This window comes from Mirounga angustirostris, unplaced genomic scaffold (assembly GCF_029215605.1).
Source record: "Mirounga angustirostris isolate CCGP_5_RB_7025 unplaced genomic scaffold, mMirAng1.0.hap1 SCAF_7, whole genome shotgun sequence".
Classification (NCBI taxonomy): Eukaryota; Metazoa; Chordata; class Mammalia; order Carnivora; family Phocidae; genus Mirounga; species Mirounga angustirostris.
In genome coordinates this window covers 45625304-45652338 of record NW_026991715.1, presented here as the reverse complement: position 1 = coordinate 45652338, position 27035 = coordinate 45625304, and the positions used below count along the sequence as shown (strand labels likewise).

Sequence of the window (27035 nt, the reverse complement as noted above, 5' to 3'; positions counted from 1 at the left end):
GGCAGGTAATACTATATCCTAAAAGTACTCCTTTCTGGTGAATTTGAGAAAATAGAAGTTACAAAGGGTAAATTTGACAAGAGGTATGGTTTATTGTGGTACTATCTCCATTCTCTTGATTTTATTTTATTTCTTACTCTCTTTATTATCTCCATTCTCTTTATTTTTCTTCTTTACTATGAAATTTATACTTGAAAATTGCTCCAACAATTAAAAATCGGAGGGTCAGATTTAATAGTTCTTACATAATTAGCTACATGGATTTTTTTTTTATTGCTTAGAAATAATAAAGACTTTTAAATCCCAACTTCATGGATCTGTATCACTTGGTTTGGCTTATTTTACATGTGCATTTTCCTTACTAATTTTGAAAATTACGGTGCTTGATATGAAGTCTCTGGAATAGGAATCTCTTGGACAGTATCTAACTGATACCATCTCAGCCCCTCTTCCTTGTTAATTGGGGGAGAATGGTGTCATTGGTAATAGCCAACTTTCTACTAAGTCACTGTATTTGAATTTCAAGTACAACTTTTTGTCTTCCATGAATTACATGTACACATTAAGTTTTGAAATTATAGTGTGGACTGGATATGTCTCTAGAATGTATTGTAATAGTGCTCCTCCCCCTCCCCCCAAAGAGTACTCTCCTAATACTCTGCTAACCAAGAAGGCCTTGGGGGTTGAACTACATTCAGCCTCCATTTAAAGCTTTGAAAGGTCACGTTGGTGCTACCTATCCTTGGCCATAAGCATCGTCACAGAAGTCTTTGGAGTGGATTTTGGTAGAATGTCAAAATCTGGTGGTCAGCATTTGCAGGCATTAATGAAATGGGCAGAGTTTGCTTAATGCCAAAAAAATACTAGAGGAATGGCCAAAGTCTCTGGGTATTTGTAGCGAAAGGGTTCTAAGACAGTTTTGATGTGTGGGCATAATTTTGAAAACTTACCTGTTCCCTGTAATTTTGTCACACACATACATCATCCATCATAGTCAGATCAGGATTTAATTGTTTGGAATGGGGCCCAGGCTTGGGAATTTTTTAAGGCTCCCCAGGTGATCCTAATGTGCTGACAGAGTATTTACAGGCTCCGTGCAAACAAGAAGTGTTTCTCACCTGCCAAGAAGGGTCACACGCCTCTGGGTGAGAGAGTTGTATGGTGAAACAAAAATTCCAGTCATTGAGGAGTAGAGCCAGTTAGGGGAGGAAAATAGACATTAGGTCAGAGAACGAGATTCAGGAACCTGTAGGCAAGAACAGCCGCTCTGAAAACTAAGAATTGTATTGGTGAAGGGAAATGGTCTGAACTCGGAGTGGCTGTTGGGAGGGCTGTCATGGTTCTCCCACAGCTTGACTTTGCATGGAGAAAAATCAGACTGGAAACCACAGGCCTTGGGGCTCAGTAAGCCTGTCTCCTAACAGAGTTGGACTTGGTATGTGCCTCACTTTCCAGTAAAATCTGTAATCCTTTATCTGCTGTCACTGCTTGCACGTGAATTACCACTGCTTTGTTAGCACAAGGACTTAGTGTAAAACCTGAAAAGGAGAAGAGGGTCTAGGGTGGTGGTTGGCAAAGGAGTTGTGGGTGCACCTCATCAGAGGAACTTAGGTTTCAAACTCACCAGCCAAACCCGAGACATTTTGGTTTGGCAGGTCTAGCCAGGGTAAGGCCTTGGAGCAGAGCTACTTTTGAAATTTGTGATTGTGAAATAAGAATACAGAGGGAAGACTACATACCACACATCTAAATATTTAAAAATTTTAAATCACACTAACAGACTATTAAGGATGCTCACACCTCCTTTCTTGACAAATAAGCCTATTTTATGACCGGGAAGGTTAAGTTCAAATGCTGAACCTTAATGTTTAGGTTCTATCCCCTACCTCAGTGTCAAAGGTTTATCCTCCTGCTTTGACAAATTTGCCTCTGTGATAGCTTGGAAGGCTAAGTTCAAATTTAGCATTTTTAAGTCTCAGTGCTGAGGAAAGATCTGTGGCTCACCCACTCTTCTCTTTCCATCTGTCTCCATCTGGAACCATGAGCCAGTCCTGTGCATGTGTGGAGACATGCCAGTACACATGCCTAAGTTCCAAGCAAATACCCTTCACCTTCACCCCCAAGCCACTGCTTCTCAGGCTGACGGGTGACATGTCTGCCCCCTAGAGGGCAGATGGGGGAATGGAACCACATGGGCCCTGTTGGCTGCCTTGGGCCACTTAGTAGGCAATTCCAAGACCTCAGATTACAGGGTCACTGTAAACGGAGGGTGTGGGTATATGTCCAGGTCCCACAGATGCTTCCTCCCAGGGAAGGAGCAGGGCTGGAGAAGGGACAGAGCAGGCACCTTTTAAGGCTCTGAGGGCTAGGCCTCTTTTTGCCTGGTCTAAGGTTGGTACTGAATGCAGGTGACTCAGATCTTGACCCCTGGTCTTAGGCCCCAGTGCCATGGAGCATAGATCTCGCAGTCCTGGCAAGAAAGGACTTGTTGGTTGCCATTGGGGCAGTATCACTCCAGAGGCACCTGGGACAGTCAGGGCAACTGAGGTGGGAAACCCCTGCTTTGCTTATCCCCCCTCCCACCTTCATAACATTTCCCAAAATAAAATCAAGGAAAAACACTGTCTCCCCCGACTCCAAGCAGCATCTAAAAAGAAAGTAAAAATTTTAGTAGACATCTTTCTCATATCAAGACTCTTGAGTTTGAGATTACAGAAACAATAAGTATGAGTCAAAAGAAGATATAATTCCAAACCAATGAAATACTTCTATAAAACTTTACATCTTGTTGACTATCAGCTGAGAACTTTACACATCATTAAAAACCCATTAGGACAATGACCACACCATTAGCTCTTTAGTAGATGCCTTAAAACCTTATTTGTTTAAAAAATTATTGTTTTTGGCAGGCATTCCTTACGGTGAGTGGGGACATCTGTGGCAGAGTTGCTGCAGTATGAACCAAGTCCCCAGAGGAAGGCCCAGGTTGTGTCTGGGAAGTCTGGGACTGTAGCCAGGTAGAGCAGGTCAGCTTTGTGCAGCCAAAGCCCAGGGCAGGGAACCTGTGCTCCATGGACCTGAGGACAATATGTAGGGTTAGTCACTCTTTGTTTAAGCTGCAGGCTACGGGAAAACCCAGATAGGGGCTGTAGGGAGGAGAGCCACATAAATGATGTTCTGTCAGCTCCGTAAGCCAGCTTAGAGCTTCTCAACTCTGACTTTAGTATCACTGAGGGAGCTCATAAAAGTACCCATGGTGGGGACATCTCCATAGATTCCTGTGTAATTGGTCCACAGTTGCCCAGATATCAGTGTTTTTAGGACACTAACATGCAACCAGGGTTGAGGACTACCAGTTTTTTTAATGAACTGCTAATATCAACGTTTCTGAGATAAAGTGGAGAACAGGTAGGTTTTGAGGAGAAGGAAGGAGAAAAGAAGGAGGAGAAGAGCAGTGGGGAGAAAGTGGAGGACAGGGCCAAGGAAGCATTAAGTCAGGATCTGGGCCACAGCTGGACATGGTGGCAGTGACTCGATAGAAGTGTGACCCAGACAGACCTGGGGAACAAACATGCTCGCAGGTATAGACCACCAGATGGTTATTTATGGCACTGTTGAAAACCTTATCTACTCTCCAGATTTGTCTTGTCCTGACTTAGTGCACGTCGAGGCCAGAGTGAACTGCCCAGCATCATTGGCATCTGATCATCCCCATGTCTTCTTTTGGAGATTTGGATTCCAAGGGCTCCAGCTTTGTTCACTGCAGTGGATGAAGAGCCACTGACTTCCCCACCACCACCCCAACATCCAACATGTCTTTAAATGCTAAAGGGAAGTGAAGGTATCCTAACTTCTTAAAATTCTAACCTAGCATTAATCCTATTCTTACATTTTAATTTATTTTTTATTTTTTATATTTTTTAAAGATTTTATTTATTTGAAAGAGAGAGAGAGAGATAGCGAGAGCAGGAACACAAGCAGGGGGAGTGGGAGAGGGAGAAGCAGGCTTCCCGCCGAGCAGGGAGCCCGATGCGGGGCTCGATCCCAGGACCCTGGGATCATGACCTGAGCAGAAGGCAGACGCTTAACCGACTGAGCCACCCAGGCGCCGCCTATTCTTACATTTTTAAACTTTGTATCGAAGTAACCATAGATACAAATATGTGTAGAGATCAGTGATTTTTCATAAGGTGATCTCACTGAGGTCACTAGCACCCAGATCAAGAAACAGAATGTTGTTAGTACCCCAGAAACCTTGGAGTCTCCTTCTGGTTACTAACTCCCCAGATACTCACTATCAGACTTCTAATACTAAAAAAATAGGGTCCCCCCCATTTTTAAGCTTTATGTAGATGCACTCATGCTCTGCATACTCCTGTGTCTGGCTTCTTTAGGTCAACATTATGTGTTTAAGATCTAGCCATGTTGTTGCGTGTAGTTACAGTTGGTTCATTCTTGTGGTTGCATGATGTTTCTATTTTTTTAAAAAGTTGAAATAAAGAACTAAGGATTAAAAAGAAGAGAGGAGACGGTCGTGACAGATATCTAAAATATTACAAGCCTTATACAAAGTGTAAGTTTATCCATGTTTCTTAGTACCTGCAGTCCCCCAAATTGCACTGCTGCCGTTTCAGTGCTGGTGTATTTTCAATAACTAGTTTTCTGTATTCTAAGACCTCAACCCAGATTGCTGGCTTTTTGAGGGGTTCCCAGCAAAAACAATTTTGTCAGTGTTGAAGGATCAGTTGACCCATCACCCTGTACCATTATAATGTCTCTACTTCAGTAAATGTAGATGATATGATGGTCAGTTTTAGATGATATCATTCCAAGTACATCCCAGACCCTAGAGAGAATTTTATTCTCCAACTCCAACTTCATTGTGCATCGGACTCGTCTCAAGTGTTGGTAAAAGCTCATTGCTGGTCCCCCTCCCCAGGCTTCTGATTTAGTGGGTCTGGGGTGGGGTCCGACCGTGTGCCTGTTTCACGAGCTCCCAGCTGATGCTGATGCCACAGGCTTGGAGGCAGCGTTTTGAGAACCTCTGCCTTAGAGCCTGCAAATAAAGTTATGTTTCTGTTCCTTTCCTGTGTCCCCCTGGTGAGGTTCTCCCCAACATGCATTTGTTTCTTTAGAGTCCCTGGAATGAACGCGTTAGGATTTTAGTTTTGTCCACGTTTGTCTTCTTGAATCATTAATACGTATTATCTTGCCGTGACTTACAAGGCAGCTCTGCTCATCGTTCATTGGAAAACACATAGTTCATTTCTTCTTGCTTTACTGGCACACTGGTGGCCCCAAGTATTTGTCACCACTTGAAAGACATCGAACCAGCCCCTTGTCTCTCCCTGCAGTCCCTAGCAAGGAGTCCTGCATGCACTGCAGAACTCATCTGTTGTATTTTCTGCTGGCCCTTTGATTGAGTCCCTATCACCCCTGCTTCTTACCTGCATGTGCTTTGTTCACCTGCTTAAATACCTATCACACGAAGCTTGCGTCTTGCTATTGTAAGAGTAGTGAGGTGATTAACAGCAATTGGTGATCCTATCATGACCAGTCTTTAAAAAAAAAAAAAAAAAAAGAACCATTACTTACTTTTCATGCTGTCAGCTACGTGTTTTTCAAGTGTTTCTCAGACTTGGCTGCCACTGGCATCTCCTAGAGAGCTTTAACAAATATTGATGCATGAGTCCCAATCCCCAGTCGTTCTTTTAACTGATGGGGGCTTTGGTCTGGACGTAGACGTTGTCAAAACTTCCAGGTGAGCCTAATACATAGAAAAGTTTTAGAACTTCTCAAGTGCCTTGTTCTCTTTATGAGTTTGAAGAGAAGCCACATTTTTTCCACAGGGTTATTTTCAGAAACGCCTATCCTTGCTTTATTTATGTGCCTCTTGTGGATGCTTTCCTTTTGAATTTTGCTTCTGTAAAGAAGAAAATATAACAAACTGCTATTTACATGTTGCACAAAGCATTAAATTCATTTTTGAGTCTTGGATAAGTGCACTCTAAGGTAGAGATGAAAAATAATAAATTCTGTTGTGTCCTGCATTTCCAGACTCAAGTTAGCAAGTCCATAAGGACTGGGCAGGAAAGAGTTTGTTGTTCTTGTAATTAATGACTAGAACAGGGTTGTTAGGAGTAAATGATTCGTTTTGAAACAGTTCTCTAATTTCCAGGAACGTTTTCCCATTATATAACAATTAGACATAAAGACAAAAGTACTGCTGTAATACTAAGATTCATCACAATGCCATGTCCTTCTAAATGTAATGGCCCTGTGTCTACTATCCCACTGGTTTGAAAAGTCAAACAGACTGATTTCAGTCAAGTGAAGTTATTTGGAAATAGCTTAAATGTAATCTGTTTAGAAACTGATCGTTTTCTGATCTACTAGATATTATGGAAAGAGTCCGTTCATTTCTACCCCATGCCAGAAGTTAGTAGATAGATATCACCAGATGAAAGACATCCCTAGAGTGAACCTAGGAACAGCTCTTTCTCGAAAATAAGGATGGTATCAGTATGTCCAATCTGTTTTTTTTTTTTTTTTTTTGAGAGAGAGCATGAGAGGGGGGAGGGTCAGAGGGAGAAGCAGACTCCCTGCCGAGCAGGGAGCCCTATGCGGGACTCGATCCCAGGACTCCAGGATCATGACCTGAGCCGAAGGCAGTCGCTTAACCAACTGAGCCCACCCAGGCGCCCTTATGTCCAATCTGTTGGCTCACTTCTCTTTGATTTTTTGTTAAGACTGGGCCCTTGTATCTCAGAATAATTAAGCATGTATTGAAATTTAGTTATGATTTATTGATAGCTATTTTAATAATTTAGAACCATCATTCTGCTGAGAAAAAATATTAACAAAGTAATAGGATTTCTAGAGTGATAAACTTCAGGACACAAGATATGACAGTTGTTCTGAGTTTAGTCATTGATTCAGCATATGAATTTGCAGGATAAACTTGGGAATTGAATTCCTCAACCCTCCTCAAACATGGTTAGTTGACAATTTTAGAACAGATGGGTTTCTAAATTTTTGATTTTTTAAAAAACTTAAAAACAAATTTTAGTAGTCCCTCAATTACCAGTTTCATCAACCTCATCATCCTCGCCTAGAGGTTTTAAGACTACTAGAAGCTTTGGGGTGCCTGGGTGGCTCAGTCGTTAAGCGTCTGCCTTCCGCTCAGGTCGTGATCCCAGGGTCCTGGGATCGAGTCCCACATCGAGTCCCACATCGGGCTCCCTGCTCCACGGGAGGCCTGCTTCTCCCTCTCCCACTCCCCCTGCTTGTGTTCCCTCTCTCGCTGTGTCTCTATCTGTCAGATAAATAAATAAAATCTTAAAAAAAAAAAAAAAAGACTACTAGAAGCTTTATTTATTGAGAATTTACAAAGTACTTTTCTATACATTTTGTTACATTTTCCCCTGAACCCAGGGAGATTGGAAGAACAATTTACATATTACATATCTTTTCAAAGTGAGTCTCAGAGATATTAAATGGATAACCTAGGGCAAAATAGCCTGAAGTTTGGGAACCACCCAATTATTTTGACTCTGAATTGATTCTTCTATCCCAGCTACCCCAGCTACCTATAGAGTGGCTGCTTGAGAAAGCTATGAAGTATAGTGAAGAAAAACAGCAGTTCTCATACGTATTGTATTTTCATCACTTTTATAAAGGATTTTTTTTACAGTCAATTGTTAGAAACGTCCCTACACCCGTGCTATATTTAGATTGTAAACAGCAAAACTCTAAACATGCCGTTGGGATATCTGGAACCTCATGTAGATCATAAGAGTAGTTAAGAACAGTCATGCTTTCCACTGTATCTGCATTTACTGCATAGAATGATCAGTTGTTTCATTATTTTTTATTGCATTTTCTTTATCACATTTCTTAAACAGAGGTCTCCCCTTTGCCAGTTTTTGTAGTTCTTGGAAAGGGCCACTAGAGGGTAGTCTTTAGTCAGTAATGTCAGATATCCTCTGGCATTGGAACTTTTGATTCTGATTGGAAACATTTCATGGACAGGGAAGCTGTTTTCCCCTAGTGGGAACAGAGTAAGGACTTTGTGATTCAAGAGTCTTCTTTGGGTTTTTTAATGACTAAACCTCTCTTCCTTCTATACAGACCCTTGCTTCCAGATACTGCTTGAACAAATTTATCCCCTCATCCTGGTTTTATTTAAATGACGCAGTGTTACAAGCCCTTCTGCAAGGCAGATTGATTTTCTTTGGACACTGTGTTCTGGGGAAGCACAGCAACAGTAGGCTTAAGGACATGTGCATCTGCCAGCTTGGGGAGCAATTGGGAATTTGTATCTAGGAGCAAGTTTCAGAGTACCCGGAACCACCCTCGGTACCAAATTGTCTGCTATTGATGGCGCATTGCCAAACTTCCACAGCGTCACCCTGGACAGTCCAGTAGAAGTCTTCTCTATGTTTTGTTTAGGCCATCGGATTTCCCTAGCAAAAGTAGAACAAACAAAAATGCATTCACACATGCTACTTGTATGATACCAGCCAAAGGCCAGTGCTTTACTACGTTTGTCATTAGTCACCTAAGCCTAGAATCTGAAAGTCAACCATTTCCTGTTCTTTTTTATCCCCAGTGACTGTTGATTCTCCTAACACAATCAGTTTTCTTTACTAACTCCCTTTCACTGCCAAACCTGTGTTTCAGGTTCTCATTCTTTACACACCCGATCAAAAAGTGAGAGGCCATCCCTTCTTTTATTCAGTGAATCAGGCCCTCGGACTTCTCACATCCTCCAGGAATTATTTCTGTACAATTTTACTGCCTGTTCCTACTTCCTTAAAGTTCTCTCATTGTTGAATATAAGCATTTATGTAATGTGTCCCCGTATAATCCTTCTTTGCAGTCATTCTCTGCAATTCACAAAACTCCAAGATTGAATCAGACCCTACAGTGACCAGTTAAACTGTTCCTCTGCCCAGTGTGGGGGTGGGGGTGGTTACCTGGGTGCGTGAAGATGAACTTTCTCAAGAGCCACAGGAAGCTGGGTTTCTGGTTGCTACCACGTTAAACTTCAGTTGTGAGTTTTATTGTTTGTGGGATGTGGAAATTTTTCCTTGTAGGGGTCAACTGAGTTCACCGTTTCCTAAGATCTAGAAAGAATTGGCTCAAAACCCGATTGTACAAATTGTGAAAAGTCCCATCTTCTCTCCAAAGCTTTTAAGAATTTCCAAGAGACTTAGAGCCAATCTCTTGATGACATCAGACCCCACGTCTCTGCCTCAGCAGAATTAGTTTGGTTTGGGAATTAGCCCACAGAAGTCATCATGATCTCCCTTTTCCACATCACAGAGGCTGGTGGCAGTACTGAGCCTCTGCCTTCATTTTCCTAGCCACCAGCCTTCCCGCTCCCACTGAAGGAAGCTTGTTCACACATGACATTTATGTATGTATCAGACTTTATTGACAGTTGGAGGAGATAAAAGCAGTTTGCATTCACAAATAATGTGAAATGGAACAGTATCCAGACATTCGAATTAAGAAGTAAGTCACCTAGTCATTGCTTTGACTAAAGTGCTAGTCTTCTACCATTTTTGCTTGGCCCTCCTGTTTCTTCCTTACCTTCTATATTTTGCATCCAAAAATTGGCCATAGGAGCTGCAAATTTTTCTCACTTGTTGGGATTTAGCAGCTCTTTACCTCTCTCCTTCTGCTCCAAGCAACTTTTAACTCCCAGACCTACCCAGGTGCTCAGCAGAATGGTTGTTCTAATTCTAAACTAATAAATGGTTGTTCTATCTAAACTAATAAATGGTTGTTCATTTATTAGTGTCCCCTTCCAGAGAATATACCTTTAGAATATACTTTTGGTTGTAAACAGTTGTGTGTGTGTGTGTGTGTGTGTGTGTGTGTGGTTACATGGGGTAAGATAACCAAACTGACTTGTCCGTTCAACTCATATTTGATCTCACAATTCCATATTGCCAGTCTTAGCATTCATTCATTCATTCAACAAATAGTTACTGAACATTTACTTGCAAAGAGAAATATAATTCCTTCTCTGTTGAAGCTGATGGTCTAGTGAATAATCAAATATCAGGAATGTCCATTTCTACTTCTAAACTGTAATAATCCCTATGAAGGAAGGGTATGCAGTGCTTTAAGAAGCTATAATGGGAAATGTCTTAGTCTGTTTGGGCTGCCATAAAAAAATACCATAGACTGGGTGACTTAACCAATAGGTATTTTCTCCTAGTTTAGGGGCTAGAAGTCTGATGATACCAGGGTGCTGGCATGGTTGGTTTCTGGTGAGAATTCAATCAATTTTAGACAGCTGCCTTCTCACATTGTGGGGGGTGGGGTGGAGAAAAGGTGAAGGGGAAAGGGAGATGGGGGAGAGAGAGAAAGCTCATGGGTGTCTCTTCTTATACGGGCACTAATCCCATCATGAGAGGCTCATCCTTATGACCTCATCCAATCCTAATCACCTCCCAAAGGCCCCATCTCCAAATACCATCACACTGGGTGCTAGGGCTTCAATATATGAATTTTGGAAGAATAGACACATTCAGTCCTTCACGGGAAAAATCAGGGAAAATTGTTTTTTACTTTAAAAGATCATTCTGCCTGTGCTATGAGGAATGGATGGTGGGGGTAGCTTTAGATGTTCGGAGCCAGTTGGCCACCATTGCTGGAATCCCATGATGGTTGTGTAGACTGGAGCGGAAGCAGGGATAACCTAGACAGTTAACCTTAGCCTAGTCAATCTCTCTTACTCCTCACCTTCCCTCTTTCCTACCCACACCCATTGTCCTAGTCTGTAAACTTTATTTCTTTTTCATGTTCTAATGCCTCCCCCTCAAACTTTCCTATGTACATGTGTGAACCTGACATTCTTTTCCTTCCTCCTTTAAAGTTCTAGGATTCCATTTCTGGTGAGTTGAGTAAGAGTGTCTATGACTCACAAATATTAGTCAAATTCTTTAATCCACATAGGAAGTGGTAAATACTTGAAACGTTAACAGAGTAAAGAAATTATGCATTTTTGTGCATGGAGAATATAAAATACTTATAATATGGTGTCTGTATTCTCTGTGGACACTTTAATACTCTAAGCAAATTGCATTCCACTTCAGAGTCTTTGTATGATTTTATTCTGCAGTTAAAACTTCAGCTTTTGGCACATTACAGTGGTACTAAGATACCAGTTTCCACTTATGTAATTGACAAAAAGCTGAAAGTTTGGTAACATATTTTGTTGGTGAGGCTCTGAGGAACTTCCTGGTGAGTTTGTACATTGGGCATTTGGCAGCATTTACCGATTACAAATGCATATACCCAAATGCATATCCACCTCTGCACATTTATTACACAGGTTACTTCCACACATTTGAAATGACTCATGTACAGAATTGTTCACTGCAAAAAAATAGGTAATCGTGAACACTTGAAAACAACATGGAGGCCCATCAAAAAGTGACTCGTTCAATAAATTACACTACCATGCAATTGAATAATATGCTTTTTATGAATGGTCATGAAATAATGTCCAAAAACATTCCATGAAAAAAGGATGTTACAAATGGTGTAATAAAGGAGGCTACATTTTTGTGTAAAAATGGGAGAAGGTATAATAATACATATTTACATTTTTATTTGCATGGAGATAATTTGAAAGGCTATGCAATAAGAGAATAAGTATTTACCTGGAGGGCAAAGGAGAAACTCAATGGATTCAAAACAGAGTAAGATATATAGAGCTTCATCTGTGTGTGTATGATTATATATGTAGTCATGTATGTATGTATACCATACCCACATGTTTTATATGTATATATGTGATTTTAATTTTCAATCATATAACTATTATGTGTTCAGAAGAATACACTTTTTAAAGTCTCAATGTTTGTTTTTCTATTTCAAATCATTTTCTCTCATAGCTAAATAAATAAGACTGTAGGTGTTAGAGACAGACTGCATGCTTCTGAATTACGTCTCTCTCACCAGCTGTGTGGCCTTGTATCTCTCTATATCTCAGTTTTCTCCTACATAAAATGGGAGTAATCATAATTGTTGTTTAATGGATTTAGAATTTCAGTTTGACAAGATGAAAGATTTCCGGAGATCTGTTGCATGACAATGTGAATATACAAAACACTACTGAGCTTGTGTATAGTTAAAAATGGCAAATTTTATATTTCTGTTTTATCAGACATCAAAACAAAAGTTTTTTATGAGAATAATCACAATACCTTTGCTGTGACTTTGCTAAGAGGATATATCCGTTAATATGTGTGAAGCCCTTAGGGCAAAGCCTGATATTCTGGAAGTCTTTGAGTTTTTGATCTATTCCTTGTTGGAAGTAGGCTCAGCCCTCACCCTTTGAGCTTCCTTCCATAAGTGACTGTATTTGTAGCAGTCTGTCTGTTTCTAGAAGAAGCCTGTCTCTGGGTGTGTTGGAAGACATATTTCCTAAGCCTCAAGTGTGATCCTCAAGAACTTGGAGGGTAAATGCATTTATATTGCTAAAAGCCATATTTATGTTTTAAGAAGCCAAATAATATTTCATGTTGCAGGGAGGACTTAGGGCTCCTGGCATAACAAAATAACTGGCCAGAGTATTTTCATTTTTCAAGAGAAGCTAAATAGCGGGTCCACTAATGCAAGTGTGTAGCTGATGAACATGGTTCTTGAGATTTTCTTGGTGCACATCAACCATTTTCAGCAGATTTCTTCCTCTCACCTATTGGCATGTCCACACCTGCAATACCTACCGATCTAATTCCTAGATTTTCTCAGAACAAAATACTCTATTTCCCACAAGCAACAAGAGCTTCCATTTCCCTGTGTAGAGTGCTTATCTTTTCTTTTATTTTGAAAAGTAGAACTGATTTGGTTGATTTTTCATTTTCTCTCCTGTATCTACTAAGCGTGTGTTTTAGCCTTGACCCAACAAATCAATACAACAACTGAGATAAGTGTGACAAGGAATCTGGATTTCGATCCTTGCTACCAATTCTGAATGATAACAGTTGACAATTTGGTGAAGTTTGTTCAAAAGTGGTTTGGCCTTGTGCTAGTATGGTCCAAATCAGAGCTCAGCAAATTTATTTTGCAATATTTCCAAGTTCATGAAAAGAATGACTTTGGACAAAAAAATGTTTTTTACTTTTCTGGTTAACTAGACAGCTAAGTGGGTTACTGTATTCTTGTATCTGATGTTCACATTTGGCATCTGTGCGTTACATTGCCTTCAAAGGACTCGGTGATCCAGAATAGAGACATGGAATCAATTACAAAAAAAGGAAAACATAAATAAGAGTCATCTGAAAAGATGAAAAGCCAACAGACTTGTCATTTTTAGCTTTTGGATGTTTGGCTTTAAATTTTAAAAAAGGTATTATTTGCCATTACTAATCATCATAATAGCTAAAATACATTTAATGATCACCGTGTGTTTTGAAACCCCATGCTGTACACCTCAAATGCATCACCTCTGAGAGTCTACACAACAATCTCCTTGGAGGGAACTGAGGATCAGTGAATGTTGGCAGCATACTGAAGGTCATGCACTCAGCAAATGGCAGAGCTGAGGCTCAAACCAGTGGCTGAGTTATTAATCACAGTGCTCCACAGTTGGTATAGCCCTATTTATTTTTCCAGTCATAAACTCTGCTTAAATTTCCATGAATAGTAATTTGATTTCTTTCTCTTGTCTGGATTATAAATTTGTATAATTGGATTTCTATGGACCTTTGCACTACAGGCAATATTTGAAGTGGATTTATTTTTCAAATTTATGAGATTAAGTGACTCCCATGATCTAAAACTTCCTCCAGAGAAAGGAAACCCTCCTTCCTACTCTGTTATTTGAGTAAAATTCTGATTGCCAGCTCTATTAGTTTCCTAGGGCTGCCCTAACAAAGTATCATGAAATGGATGGCTTGGAACAACAGACATTTATTGTTTCACAGCTCTGGAGACCAGAAGTCTGAAATCAAAGTGTCAGCTGGGGCAGGCTTCCTTTGAAGGTACTGAGGAAGAATCCGTCCCAGGCCTCTCTCTTGATTTGTAGATGGTTGTCTGCTCTCTCCGTCCCCATCTCTTCTTATAAGGACACCAATTGTGTTGGATTAGGGGCCACCTTAATGACATTATCTTAACTCAATTACCTCTAAAGATGGTATTTCTTTTTTTTTTTAATTTTTTTTATTCTTATGTTAATCCCCATACATTACATCATTAGTTTTAGATGTAGTGTTCCATGATTCATTGTTTGTGCATAACACCCAGTGCTCCTTGCAGAATGTGCCCTCCTCAATACCCACCACCAGGCTAACCCATCCTCCCACCCCCCTCCCCTCTGGAACCCTCAGTTTGTTTTTCAGAGTCCATCGTCTCTCATGGTTCGTCTACCCCTCCGATTTCCCCCGCTTCATTCTTCCCCTCCCGCTACCTTCTTCTTCTTCTTCTTTTTTTTTTTCTTAACATATATTGCATTATTTGTTTCAGAGGTACAGATCTGAGATTCAACAGTCTTGCACAATTCACAGCGCTTACCAGAGCACATACCCTCCCCAGTGTCTATCACCCAGTCACCCCATCCCTCCCACCCCACCCCCCACTCCAGCAACCCTCAGTTTGTTTCCTGAGATTAAGAATTCCTCATATCAGTGAGATCATATGATACATGTCTTTCTCTGTTTGACTTATTTCACTCAACATAACACCCTCCAGTTCCATCCATGTTGTTGCAAATGGCAAAATCTCATTCCTTTTGATGGCTGCATAATATTCCATTGTATATATATACCATATCTTCTTTATCCATTCATCTGTCGATGGACATCTTGGCTCTTTCCACAGTTTGGCTATTGTGGACATTGCTGCTATAAACATCGGGGTGCACGTACCTTTTCGGATCTAAAGATGGTATTTCTAAATATGGTCACATTCTGAGGTACTCAGGGTTAGGACTTCAACATATGTTGTTGTGGGGACCCAGTCCAACCCATAACACCAGCTTCTGAACCAGAGAACTATATGGAAGTAGAAGCATGGTATCCCCTGGTGTGGTCTGAGGAAAGTTTCCATTCTGTGGAAGATGGACTAGACTGACTGATTTCTGCTATAACATTTTATGTCACACTTGGAATGTATTTTATCAGGTTGGTTGCAATGTATTTAAAGGATTTCCTTGCTATAGTCATTTCATTAAAGTTTTTGGAAAGATGGCTTCATGTTTCTACTTCTGCCTATTTGCCACAGAGATAAATGTCTAATGAGTGGTCTTGCCCACCCTAGATTCTTTCAGTAGGACCAGCTTTGAGTCCCCAAATGAGAGAATGCACCCAGTATCTCCACTTTTCTCTCTAAGGCCTCCTAATTTTTCTTGTTCCTTTATGCCCACAGAAATCAATCAACTGTCTCTATTATCTTCATATATAGAGGTTCTGTGACACATTTCAGAGGAAGCAAAACTCTGTTAGATTTTGAAGGCACTGCCTTTTGAATTGTGAGCGCTTAATCAATATTCATTGATAAAAACAGGTTGACCTTTGACTTTAGCCTCTGTGACTTCATTAGCTAATTCTAACAGCAAACATTCTTGGAGCATAGCATACGGCAGAGCCTCATGTGGTCTCCCCTAATCTTCACAGACCCTCAGGATGGGAGACCTAGTGTGGCAGCTGAGGAGACTAAGTTTCAGACACACAGGAGCTCTGCGGAGTGGACAGGGGGAGGAGGAGAGGGCCAGGTGTGTCCCTCTAGGAATCACCCACAGTCCCCCAGGATTCGGCTCCAGGCTGTGGGGGAGCAGTGCTATCCCTGTCGGGACCAGCCTCTCCAATGATGATTTGCCTCTACCCCTCCAGTTCTTTCATTCATTGTTGGTTTTCCCAGCTAAGAAAAGAGACATAGGCGTAGAGTTGACATCTTCCACTTTTCTTTTTTTTTTCCCTCACAATAAACTAGTAGTTCAGTAACTTTTAAGATGTCATTACTTAGGGTTGTTTTACATACCTTAATTAACTATGTTTTGTTGTTTTACTATACATATCACTTGTTTTTACTGTAAAGAATGCTGTTGTGAAGACAATGTAAAAAGTAGAGAGAGGGTGCTGAACAAAGCAGGAGGGGGAAATCAGTATAATTACAGTGAACATTTATAGGTCAGTGGAACATAAGCCCTGAGGGAAAGACTCAAAAAAAACCAAAAAACAAAAAAACGGGGCTCTGCAAAGCAGGAGAGAGGAGCAGGGAGGTGGCTCCTCTAGGCTGCCTGGAAGGCCCAGGGGACGTTGCTTTGCTGTGCCAGCATCACAGATGATAGGTTCAGTGAAATGGTTTTTCTTTTGTCCCTTCTTTATGAACATCTTGGAGAGGCATTTATGCACCTTTTCTACTTTAAGAATTTTTACTTCAGTGTGACTCATTCCCTTTCTCCCTCAGGTAAGACTGTTCTTCAGGGGTTCTGAAAATGAAGATGAGGCCAGATGCAGGATTTGTTCAGTTACCTCAAAGATAGCTAAAGGGGTGTGTGTGTGGGTGTGTGTGTGTGGGTGGGTGGGTGTGTGTGTGAATGTGCATGTATGCATGCGGGCAAAACCCCACACTGGCAGATACCACGTGGTAATCTCCTGCACAACATAGGAGCTGTTTAGATTCTTATATTTTTAGAACAGTCCTTTGGAATAGGTATTTAAATCATATTATCACCATGTATACCTAAATAGTCACATTTTAAAGATACAATTGCGCTCTGTCACCACATGAGTGAGCCCCTAAGGGGAAAAATAATGTAAAAAAGCCCTTTGTACAGCTTAATTGCTGAACAGGCAGATGTTTTCCAGAAGGTATGGATCCGCATACTTATGACATGAACAGGTCAAGTGGTTAATCATTTGACTAGAACTTTCCTTTGCCATTAAAGTTACTTGGAATACATTGCTAAAGACCATTCCTGAGGCGCCTGGCTGGCTCAGTTGGTGGAGCATGTGACTCTTGATCTCAGGGTCGTGAGTTCGAGCCCCATGCTGGGATTAGAGAAGGAGATTACTTTAAATAAATACACTTCAAAAAAAAGAGAGAGAGACCATTCCTTTCTTTTAGGTAATGAGCCATTATGAATTAATCTTCATTCCTTAAAAGACTAGCTGCTCAGGCTCAATTGTGTTGGCAACTGACCTAAGCCAATATGGATTTTGAACAAATTGGGTTTTTTGTTGTTGTTGTTGGACATCTGTAACTGCCCGTGAAGTTTGAGATGATAAAAGTTAACTACTTCTTTATAATCTTACCACTCAGTTAGAAAGCAAGTTTCAGATTAAATTCTGATTTGTATGAGGACATTACTGATTAAATGTTTATTATCAAGCATGAAATAAATTATAAAACCAATTCTGACCCTTCAGGTACTTGGTTGCCATTTCTCAATCTCACTTAAAGCAACAAAACAGAACTCTACGGTCAATATTTTGTCATCCTTACAGACAACAGTTTTCAGTTGTCACAGCGGGACATTGGAAATTTCCAGAGGAATGCTTCTTGTATCATTGTCTCTGAGTTTATCCCTTCCAAGAAAACTGTACCAACGCCATTAACTACAACTTCTACAGAAGTTGCCAAGGCTGTGATCAGACCCCTGTCCTACTCCAGCTACCTTTTGGACATTTCATTTGACTGTCTTACTTTTTTTTTAGAGATTAGGAGAGAGAGAGTGTGAGAGAGTGAGTGTGGGAGAGAGGGGCAGAGGGAGAGGGAGATAGAGAATCTTAAGCAGACTCCATGCCCAGGATGGAGCCCCACTGGGGGCTTGATCTCACAACCCTGAGATCATGACCTGAGCCGAAACCGAGAGTTGGGCGCTTAACTGCCTGATCCACCCAGGTGCCCCTGATTGTCTGTTAGCTTAACTCTGTGTTTGTTAGCAGACTTCTCTTTTCTGCAAAATCAGTGCCCAAACCCCCCCGCTGGACTTCTCCATTTCTGTTAACATGGTCCTCATTATTCTGCCACCTAAAGCCTATAGTCATTTTTTAAAATTTATTTTATTATGTTATGTTAATCACCACACATTACATCATTAGTTTTTGATGTAGTGTTCCATGATTCATTGTTTGCGTATAACACCCAGTGCTCCATTCAATACGTGCCCTCTTTAAAACCCATCACCAGGCTAACCCATCCCCCCACCCCCTCCCCTCTAAAACCCTCAGTTTGTTTCTCAGAGTCCATAGTTCATCTCTCATGGTTCGTCTCCCCCTCCGATTCCCCCCCTTCATTTTTCCCTTCCTACTATCTTCTTCTTTTTTTTTTTTTTTTTAACATATAGTATTATTTGTTTCAGAGGTACAGGTCTGTGATTCAACAGTCTTACACAATTCACAGCGCTCACCATAGCATATACCCTCCCCAATTTCTTTTTTTTTTTTAAGATTTTATTTATTTATTAGAGAGAGATAGCGAGAGCAGAAACACAAGCAGGGGGAACGGGAGAGGGAGAAGCAGGCTCCCCGTGTAGCAGGGAGCCCGATGCGGGGCTCAATCCCAGGACCCTGGGATCATGACCTGAGCCGAAGGCAGATGCTTAACCACTGAGCCACCCAGGCGCCCCTACCCTCCCCAATTTCTATCACCCAGCCACCCCATCCCTCCCACCCCCCACCATTCCAGCAACCCTCAGTTTGTTTCCTGAGATTAAGAATTCCTCATATCAGTGAGATCATATGATACATGTCTTTCTCTGATTGATTTATTTCGCTTAGCATAATACCCTCTAGTTCCATCCATGTCGTTGCAAATGGCAAGATTTTGGTTTTTTTGATGGCTGCATAATATTCCATTGTATATATATACCACATCTTCTTTATCCATTCATCTGTTGAATGGACATCTTGGCTCTTTCCAATGTCCACTATAGTCATTTTTGAAAAGAGCCACCTCTTTCAACTCCCAATTCCCAGCAATCATTCTGTTTTCTTAATTCTTCTCTCATATCGGTTCCTTTCCTTTCATCTCCTGTACCCTGAGCCGAGCCATGCCACCACCTGTCAGTAGATTTCCTTTTCTGTGTTTTTGCCCCTTTCAGTTATTTTACATGGTACCCAACTGGCCTTCCTAAAACTGCCTGGATTAGATCACTCTCCTGTTGAAAGATTTTCAGTGAGACTTTATTTCATAGTGGAAAATGCTCAAACTTCTTCACATATTTACCACATCCAAGCACTCCTTTATTTTTTTGTTTCTTTATCCTTCATTATGCAAAACTCTATGCCAGTTGGACTTTTCATTCACAGTCCCTCGAATATGTCACATGCATTGGGCATTCCCTGTTAGTTTATTCCCCCCCTACTGTTCTTGTTGTCCTCCTTCATTCCATGCCATGCCCCCAACACACACACACACACACACACACACACACACAGCCCCTTTTAGCTTCAATGCTTTTTGCTAATATTTTCAAGTGCCTGGACTTTGTAATTAAAAAATAAATGAGAGTACTCGGCAGGGAGTCTGCTTCTCCCTCTGACCCTCCTCCCTCTCATGCTCTCTGTCTCTCATTCTCTCTGTCTCAAATAAATAAATAAAATCTTAAAAAAAATAATAAATGAGAGTAAACTAACTCTTTTTAGATGTAGGTGTTGCCACTAATTGGTTCTAGAGTAGCCTTGGGCTTGTTCTCTAATACTTCTCAGCCTCAGTTTCCACACTAGTACAATGGGAATAATTCCTTCCAGCATGTTGCTCTTTCTTAATTCATTTAAGTTTTCTTTCTCTACCATCTTTTCTCCCCAGTGAAGCCTTTCATGACCTCCCCACCAAAGATTTCTTTCTCTTCTGAAACCATAGCCCCAATTTCTGTTATCCCGCCTTTGGAAAATCATCCTTTGCTTCTTTAAGGTGCTTCCTGGATTTGTATTCCTTGTGTCCTGGAGGAACGCGTTGTATCCTCTACGGGGCTGTAAATGCTTTGGTGATGGTGCTTCATTTTTGAGTAGTCATAGTACTCCGTGCTCTTTTTTACACATTCTCTCACTTATTCTCCCATCGGGGAGGTGGATGTAATCTCTGTTTTGTAGGAAGGAAAAGAGAGATAGGAGTTTTCAGAAAGTTGCCTCAGCTCACTCAGAGCAAGTGGCAGAAGTAGGACTTGAATCCAAGTCCTATGAAACTAAATGCACAGCTGTTGCCTCCCTCCCAGAGCTGTAATCTTAAGGACAGGAACTTATTTTTTGATTGCTTACATTTCAGTATTTAAATTCGTATTTAAATACATTTCAGTATTTAAATTTTTGATTGCTTACAATTCAGTACTTACAGGTTAAGGTCCTGTGACTGACTAAAATTGAGAAAACACTACTAATATTTGTGAAGGAGTAAATAAATGAATACTGTAGACTATATTAATACTGTAAAATAATCCTGGAAGCTTGAGGGCCAATTCTCTATATATTTGGGGGGTGAGTTACCTTGTGCCTGGCCTCTCCACCATTTATACTATTTCTCCAAGGATTAGCAGCACAATGTCTTTATTCTAAAACACAGAATCATGAGGTTAAAGGAAGCATTCAGTGCCATCAGCTGAGAAGAAACAATTCACATTGCAGGTTCTCTAAAGTGGCTTTGTGTGGCTCTGAGCACTGTGAACCCCGCCATTGTATTCATAGCTTTGTAGCCTTTGGCTAAGATCAAGTAGAGTGTTTGTTCTTGAGGCTTTTAAAAACCGATGTTTTCTCCATCCAAGGACAACATATTTAGACTGCATGTGCATTAAAAATATTAAGCTCCTTTGACAGAAAATTTTTAAACAAGAGATTTATTTGAATTCTCTTGGATGCCATTCTTCTATCGACATTGTTCCTATAAAATGCCACAGTAGATTTTTCTGTGATACTGGACGTACTATAGTGACTCAGCCTGCATCCCAAGAAGTATTCCTTAGATGGGAATAAGGAACATTTTCTTTTTCACAAGGAGTTAGTGACATTGCCCTTTGGCCTCCTTGTCCCTACCACACGCACACATTGTGGCAGGGGTGGGGGTTAGCGTGGAGGGTAGCTCAGAAGGATTGATGTAAAACACAATAAAAGTAAAACTATCAGAGAAAGAAACACATTGTACCTGCCTGGGTTGAACCTGGAGAGTGGTAGTCGACAGAAATTTTTCATGATATATAATAAATTTTCAACTATTTGACATTCATATTAGGGTAATTAAAGGAAAGATAAAGGAGGATGGTAAGAGTATGGAAGAAGAGGAAACAGAATCAAGGCAGAGGGTGGAATGAAAAACCAGGACAAAGAGAGGAAGAGGAAAGAGAAAGAAAACGAAAAGTAACGTCAGCGGCTCCTGGGTTCTGAGGTGAGATAGCTGGTCGTAGGTCAGCAGCTTTAGTCACACATCCTGTTATTCACTTTGGGCATCAGAGTGCATTTTCACTACCCTTTGAAATTTCCACACACTCTACAATGATTTGGGAGCACTCTTTCTTTACTGGGAAATTGCTTATCTGCTCTTATTTTCAATCTTGGAGGGCTGTTTTTTTTAAGGTTTTCTTTTCATACAGTCTCGAATATTGGGAAATGGGTAAAATAATGCATTCTGCCTTGACTCTTCCATTTTAATCTTAATTCAGGGCCACTTTAACAGTTCCAAAATGCAGTGGAGTGACTTCTTTCTATAATAATTGAAATATAATATTTTAAAATATTCTTTAGCATTATTATCATTCTTTTGCTGTGTTTAATCATTTGAAGGCAGACAAGCTTTGATTGACCACAGCTGTATTTTAATCCAAGCACCACATTTGACTGAACCACCATTGCCTGTGAACCCCCGTGTCCTCATCTGGAGCACAGAGATCCCATGCCTGCACACTTCTCATGAGGGTGCCATGACGCCCCATGTGCCCACATCCCAGGTCTGGCATAAAGTAGACAGAAAGGATGAGTCAGTTCCTCCCTCCCGGAACCCCCAGTGGTACTCTCACCGAGTGAACAAAAAATACAAAAAGAACTCTTCCTGCCTTTTAATTTACATTGATCACACTGAATGGAATAATCACATTAGCTCACAAGGCACAGGATTGTTTTCAGGGTTGCAGTTCTGTGTACTCTGAGCTCAGAGCAACATCACTTCAGCGTTAGGTAACATTTTACCTGGATCTCATTCTGCTCCTAGAAGAATGCTGGCCCCAAACTCCTGTTTTGCAGAATCCTGAATGACCAGGTAAAAGGGCAGACTCTAAATATGAAGACCTCTTGGGATCCAAAACAATCATGGAACCAAATCAAGGATTCCCATTTTAAAATGTCACTTATATCCATTTTGGGTATATTTTTTACTCCCTAGAGGAGATTTACACCTGTATAAAGTTTAAAATACAATGACCAATTAAATATACAGTGTGGCTTTAAAGGAGCCCCCAAATTACAATAATTCCAAGTAATACTGTTTTCAGGAGACAAAACCCAGAGAACCTTGACTCTTTAGCACTGGAAGGAACATGGATGTCATTAAGCCTAATCACTTACCAGCACAGAGACTGCCTTGATCAGGCATCAGATAGCTTTTTCCTGGGAACATAGAATGACCTAATACATATTGCCTTTCAAGGAAGCCTGATGTGTCATGAGATGGCTCCAGTCATTTAGAAACCAGTCTTTATAAGGAGCTGTTTGTCTGCCTCTTTATGCTGCCCACCTCTGGCTCTTAATTCTGAGTAAGAGATTTCTGCTAATTTTTCTTCCTTGAAATGACCTTCACTATTTGGAACAACTGGCATGCCCACTCTTAGTGTTCTTCTTTAGGTTCAGCTTCCCCGTTTTGGAACCTTTCTCTCACGCAATCCTTCTAGACTCCTCAACATCCCTGCTCCTATTAGAACTGTGGCTATCTGCGTCAGGCAACCCCTCACCAAGCTCAGAGAACAGTGAACTCACTGTCTCCTGTGAGACAGTATTTTTACTGTTGAGGTCAGAGAGGTCTAAAATTACAGTGGGTTTATTTTGGATTTTGTTTTGTTGCTTTTCCCCTTTATTTTCTTTTTACAAAACCTACATCACTACTTACTACAAACTTATGATAAATGAGCATTATAAATCTTCTATTCCCATATAATTTTTTAAAGATTTTATTTTTAAGTAATTTTTACATCCAACATGGGGCTCAAACTCACAACCCGGAGCTCAAGAGTCACACACTCTACTGACTGAGCTAGCCAGGCACCCCAGATTTTTAAGAAGAATCTTTACCTTAAATGTTACCAGACCTTACCAACCTGTGACAACAAATGAGGTTATGTTAACTTTAATAATTTAAATTTCATTAGCTTTTGCCCATGTTTGCTGAGGTGCTTTTCCTATACAATCCAACTAATTATTTCTGGGAGTACCCAAGGGTGTTTCAAAAGTTCCTTTATAGGAACCCCTGCTACCTAGGGAGTCAGGCAGACCCCACAAGGCCGTGCTTCTACTTTGCACCTGCCCCACTGACATTTAACTTTCTCCCTCTGTTCCTAATATTGTACAAAATTATATGCAACATCTCCTTTTTAAAAAGGATTTTATTTTTATGTCATCTCTCCACCCAGCGAGGGGCTCGAACTCAAAACCCTGAGATCAAGAGTCTAGTGCTCCACCGACCAAGCCAGCCAGGTACCACTATCATCCCCACCTCCCCCCCCACTGTTTGTTTTTTTTTTTTTTTTCCCCAATATCTCTTTCCTTATAGCTCTCTGCTGTACCTACAACCTGAAGATTCATCTCTGGAAATGAATTCAAGTAACAGCCACCATGTTCCTTTCAGAATGGTTCTCCCACTTAATAGCTGAGGCTTTGTTACTGGGCTGAGTTTCTGGTGCCCAACTTCTGCTCCTGTAGCAAGAGCTCTCTATGAAGAAGCCTCTAACCCTGTTGCAAATAGTCTTTGATTAGATCTTTTCAAACCTTTTTCCTCTTGAAAAAAACATTGTACCAGGAACATTTTTGCCAAATCATTAAACATTCTTCCAAGTCATCGTTTTTAACTCCTCCATAATAACCATGTTATGAATGTACCCTGCTAGAACTTATTTGCCCATTTTTCTATTGGTGAGGTTATTGGGTCTTATATATACCTTATTATTTTAAGCAAGTATTGTGCTCTGCCTTGCTCCTATTATGCTCTTATTTTCAGCCCATTTTTAGCATTGATGGATAATTTCTTACCTGAATTGTGGCATTCAGTGTATTAGTATTATTCATAGCTTTTGGCTTTAGATATGCATCTTTAAGAAGAACATCTAATTTTTTAACCATCACACCAAATTTTAGCTGCTTATAGACCCAGCTTTTATATTTCAGGCTGTGGAGCTTCCATCCCATGTTGTAAAGCCTCTTGATAAAAGAGAGATACTATATGCCAGAGTGAATCTCACTTTGTAATTTCACTTGTAATTTCAAATGTCACTGACTATTAATGTCAGTTACTAACAGATGTATTTCCTAGTAATCACTTCAAAACCTCTTCATTAAATATAAATTATAGAAAATGAGTTGTAGACTTAAAAGAACCTTTAGGTATGGTCTAGTTCAATGGCCAAATTTCAACCATGCATCCACTTATCTCTTTCTTCCACAAGCCATTTATCATCCTCCGTCTATATCCTAGGGACAGTATAAGAAGGTAAGCTGCATGGCGGGCTGGCTTAGTGAGTAGAGCATGTATCTCTTGATCTCAGGGTTGTGAGTTCAAGCCCCATGTTGGGCACAGAGCCTACTGGAAAAAAATTTAAAAAGGTAAGAGCCAGACATTGTCCTTGTAATATGGATGATAAAGGAATGAATAGAAGGGATAACAAGTGTGATTCTTACTCTCTGGTAGGAGAAGGAAGGATTTCCAAAGAAGTAACATTTAAGACATACCCTTAAAAAGAACAAAGAATTTAGCAAGGGATTATGTGGGTGGGGTAACAGACCAGAAAAGCCATGGCATGTTGGGTAAATTTTTGTAGCTACAGCCTTAGAATACATAGTACTCTCCCTGGTACCCTCAGATGAAGTAGCAAAGATGTGAGTCTGGTAGTAAAAGCCTTTAAAGACCATGTGCATGATATCTACCATGAAACAGAAAAAAAAAATCAAGGTTATTCAAGTAGGGGGATCAGATGTTTCAGAAAGACATTTTTGATAACACCCTGGACGATGGATTATGGGCTGGAGGCAAGAGATAAGGCTTTTCTGTGTCAGTGTGACAGGCTATTTTATTAATAAAACACACAACTTCTACTCAGATATATGTAAGATATAACAGATTCCTCTCAACTTGTCCAAGGTTTTTGGAAAAATGGTACCCTTTTTATTATTGATTTTGTTTATTTACCTGTAGTAGACGGGTCTTCTATTTCCCTTGAAGAAATCTTTAAATAGGTAGGAAATAGAAAAAGTTGAAAAGGGGTATCAGGAACCTCCTTCACCTAGGTTTTATCTGTCTTTTAGAAGGTAACTGATCAAAAGCTATGAAAGTCAACATCTCACCAATGCCGTATTTTATTTGGTTGGATGATGTGTCAAGAGAATGCCTCAGGCCTCCTTTGTCCATTAACGGGCCAGTTGTGAGTCACAGTCTGGACATGAGGAAATGTTCATTTACTTTTTCAGAGTCATGGCAATGAGACTTTTTTATGCCCAGAGTACTATCCTGGCCTAAAGTGCCTGTTGAGAAGGTTATTTTCAGCCACAGGCAGGGAGCAGAATGTCAAAATATAATTCTAAGAGCTTCGTCGTCATTCGGATAGCCTGAGGAAGCTGAGCTTTTGCAGCTGCCTGAAACCCACATGCTACATATGATGTGGATCAGCACTGTTAAGTAGCCGCTTCAGGATTCTTAATGCCCTATGGCTTTGGAAATACTTGTTAACCCACAGAGGGAGAAGAGCTGTAAGCAAATTGGATCGCAGCCTGAATTTATTATAATTCAATTCAATAACCACCTTACCTCTCCAAGTCCTGGTTCGGGATCTGTTGAAAATTACAGTTGATTGAAGCTGTGCCCAGTTACCTATCTTGAGAGAAGGAGATTGTGGTTCAAGATTTCTTGAAGTCCCAGAAATGCGAAGAACTGCGAAAGAGAATTGGCGGGTGGTGCTTTCCACATGTACGCTTTTCCAGAGGCGAGAAAGCAGATGCCAGGGTGGGGGAAAGGGAGGCCACATGATGTGGAAAGGTACATGCAGAGTGCCCAGGAGTCTGCATTTCTGATCTCCTGCCAAAAGAAACACTGCTATCCTCCCACTGTTCTTACTGCTCAGAGCTCGCACTCAACAAACCCATAACTCTTCTTAATGTAATTCTCATGACATAACCTGACCAACCACATGAAACCTAATCAAGAAAACAATGGTTGTCATTGGCAACAAACACAGGCGTTGCATCACACCACATTCTTTACTTGACAGAGCAGAATGTTAGAGTAGAAACTGCAAAAATGGGGCGATACCCTTTATTAAGTAAATGATAACAATAAAAAAAAAAGCTTTATCAGAAAGTCCATATTAAATTTAAAAAAGAAAATACATGGGGATGCCTGGGTGGCTCAGTCAGTTAAGCATCTGCCTTTGGCTCAGGTCATGATTTCCAGGTTCTGGGATCAAGTCCAGCATCTGGCTCCCCGCTCAGTGGGGAGCCTGCTTCTCCCTCTCCCTTTGTGTGCTTCTCCCCCTGCTTGTGCTCATGATCTCTCTCTCTCTCTCTCTGTCAAATAAATAAATAAAATCTTTAAAAAAATAAAAACACCTGTACAAGCTAGTTGTGTTGACACCTTTCCTATAATTGCTAGTGCAAACTATTTTGTCTAAAGCTGGTTCTTAGAACAGCCACCTGTCTGTTTACTGAACATGGAAAATAGCAGCACTTTCCTCATCCTCATCCTCATAAAAAACACCAAGAAAGTGAAAGGGCATTTCAGTAGCTCGCCATCCTTGGCCGAAACATAGTGAGTCAGACTAGGGGACTAGGAGAGGTCAGTGATCCTGTCCATTTGCACATCATCCAAACCTGGCACTTAGCAGGTACTCAATA

At 40.7% G+C, this 27035-nt stretch overlaps 1 long non-coding RNA gene across 2 annotated transcripts; it reads right to left on the bottom strand.

Annotated features, from left to right (window-relative positions):
• Positions 1-282: 282 nt before the first annotated feature.
• On the bottom strand, positions 283-26282 carry LOC123858063 (uncharacterized). Of its 2 annotated transcripts, none has more exons than XR_010413075.1 (3): positions 25954-26282; positions 5596-5923; positions 283-3077 (listed from the first exon to the last, which is right to left on the bottom strand). It is a non-coding gene; the product is annotated as an uncharacterized LOC123858063 (long non-coding RNA). The 2 variants fall into 2 exon arrangements; XR_006794031.3 differs by lacking the exons at positions 283-3077; positions 5596-5923 and adding exons at positions 18657-20046; positions 20448-20512 and having other exon boundaries at positions 25954-26281.
• Between the last annotated feature and the right edge of the window lie 753 nt (positions 26283-27035).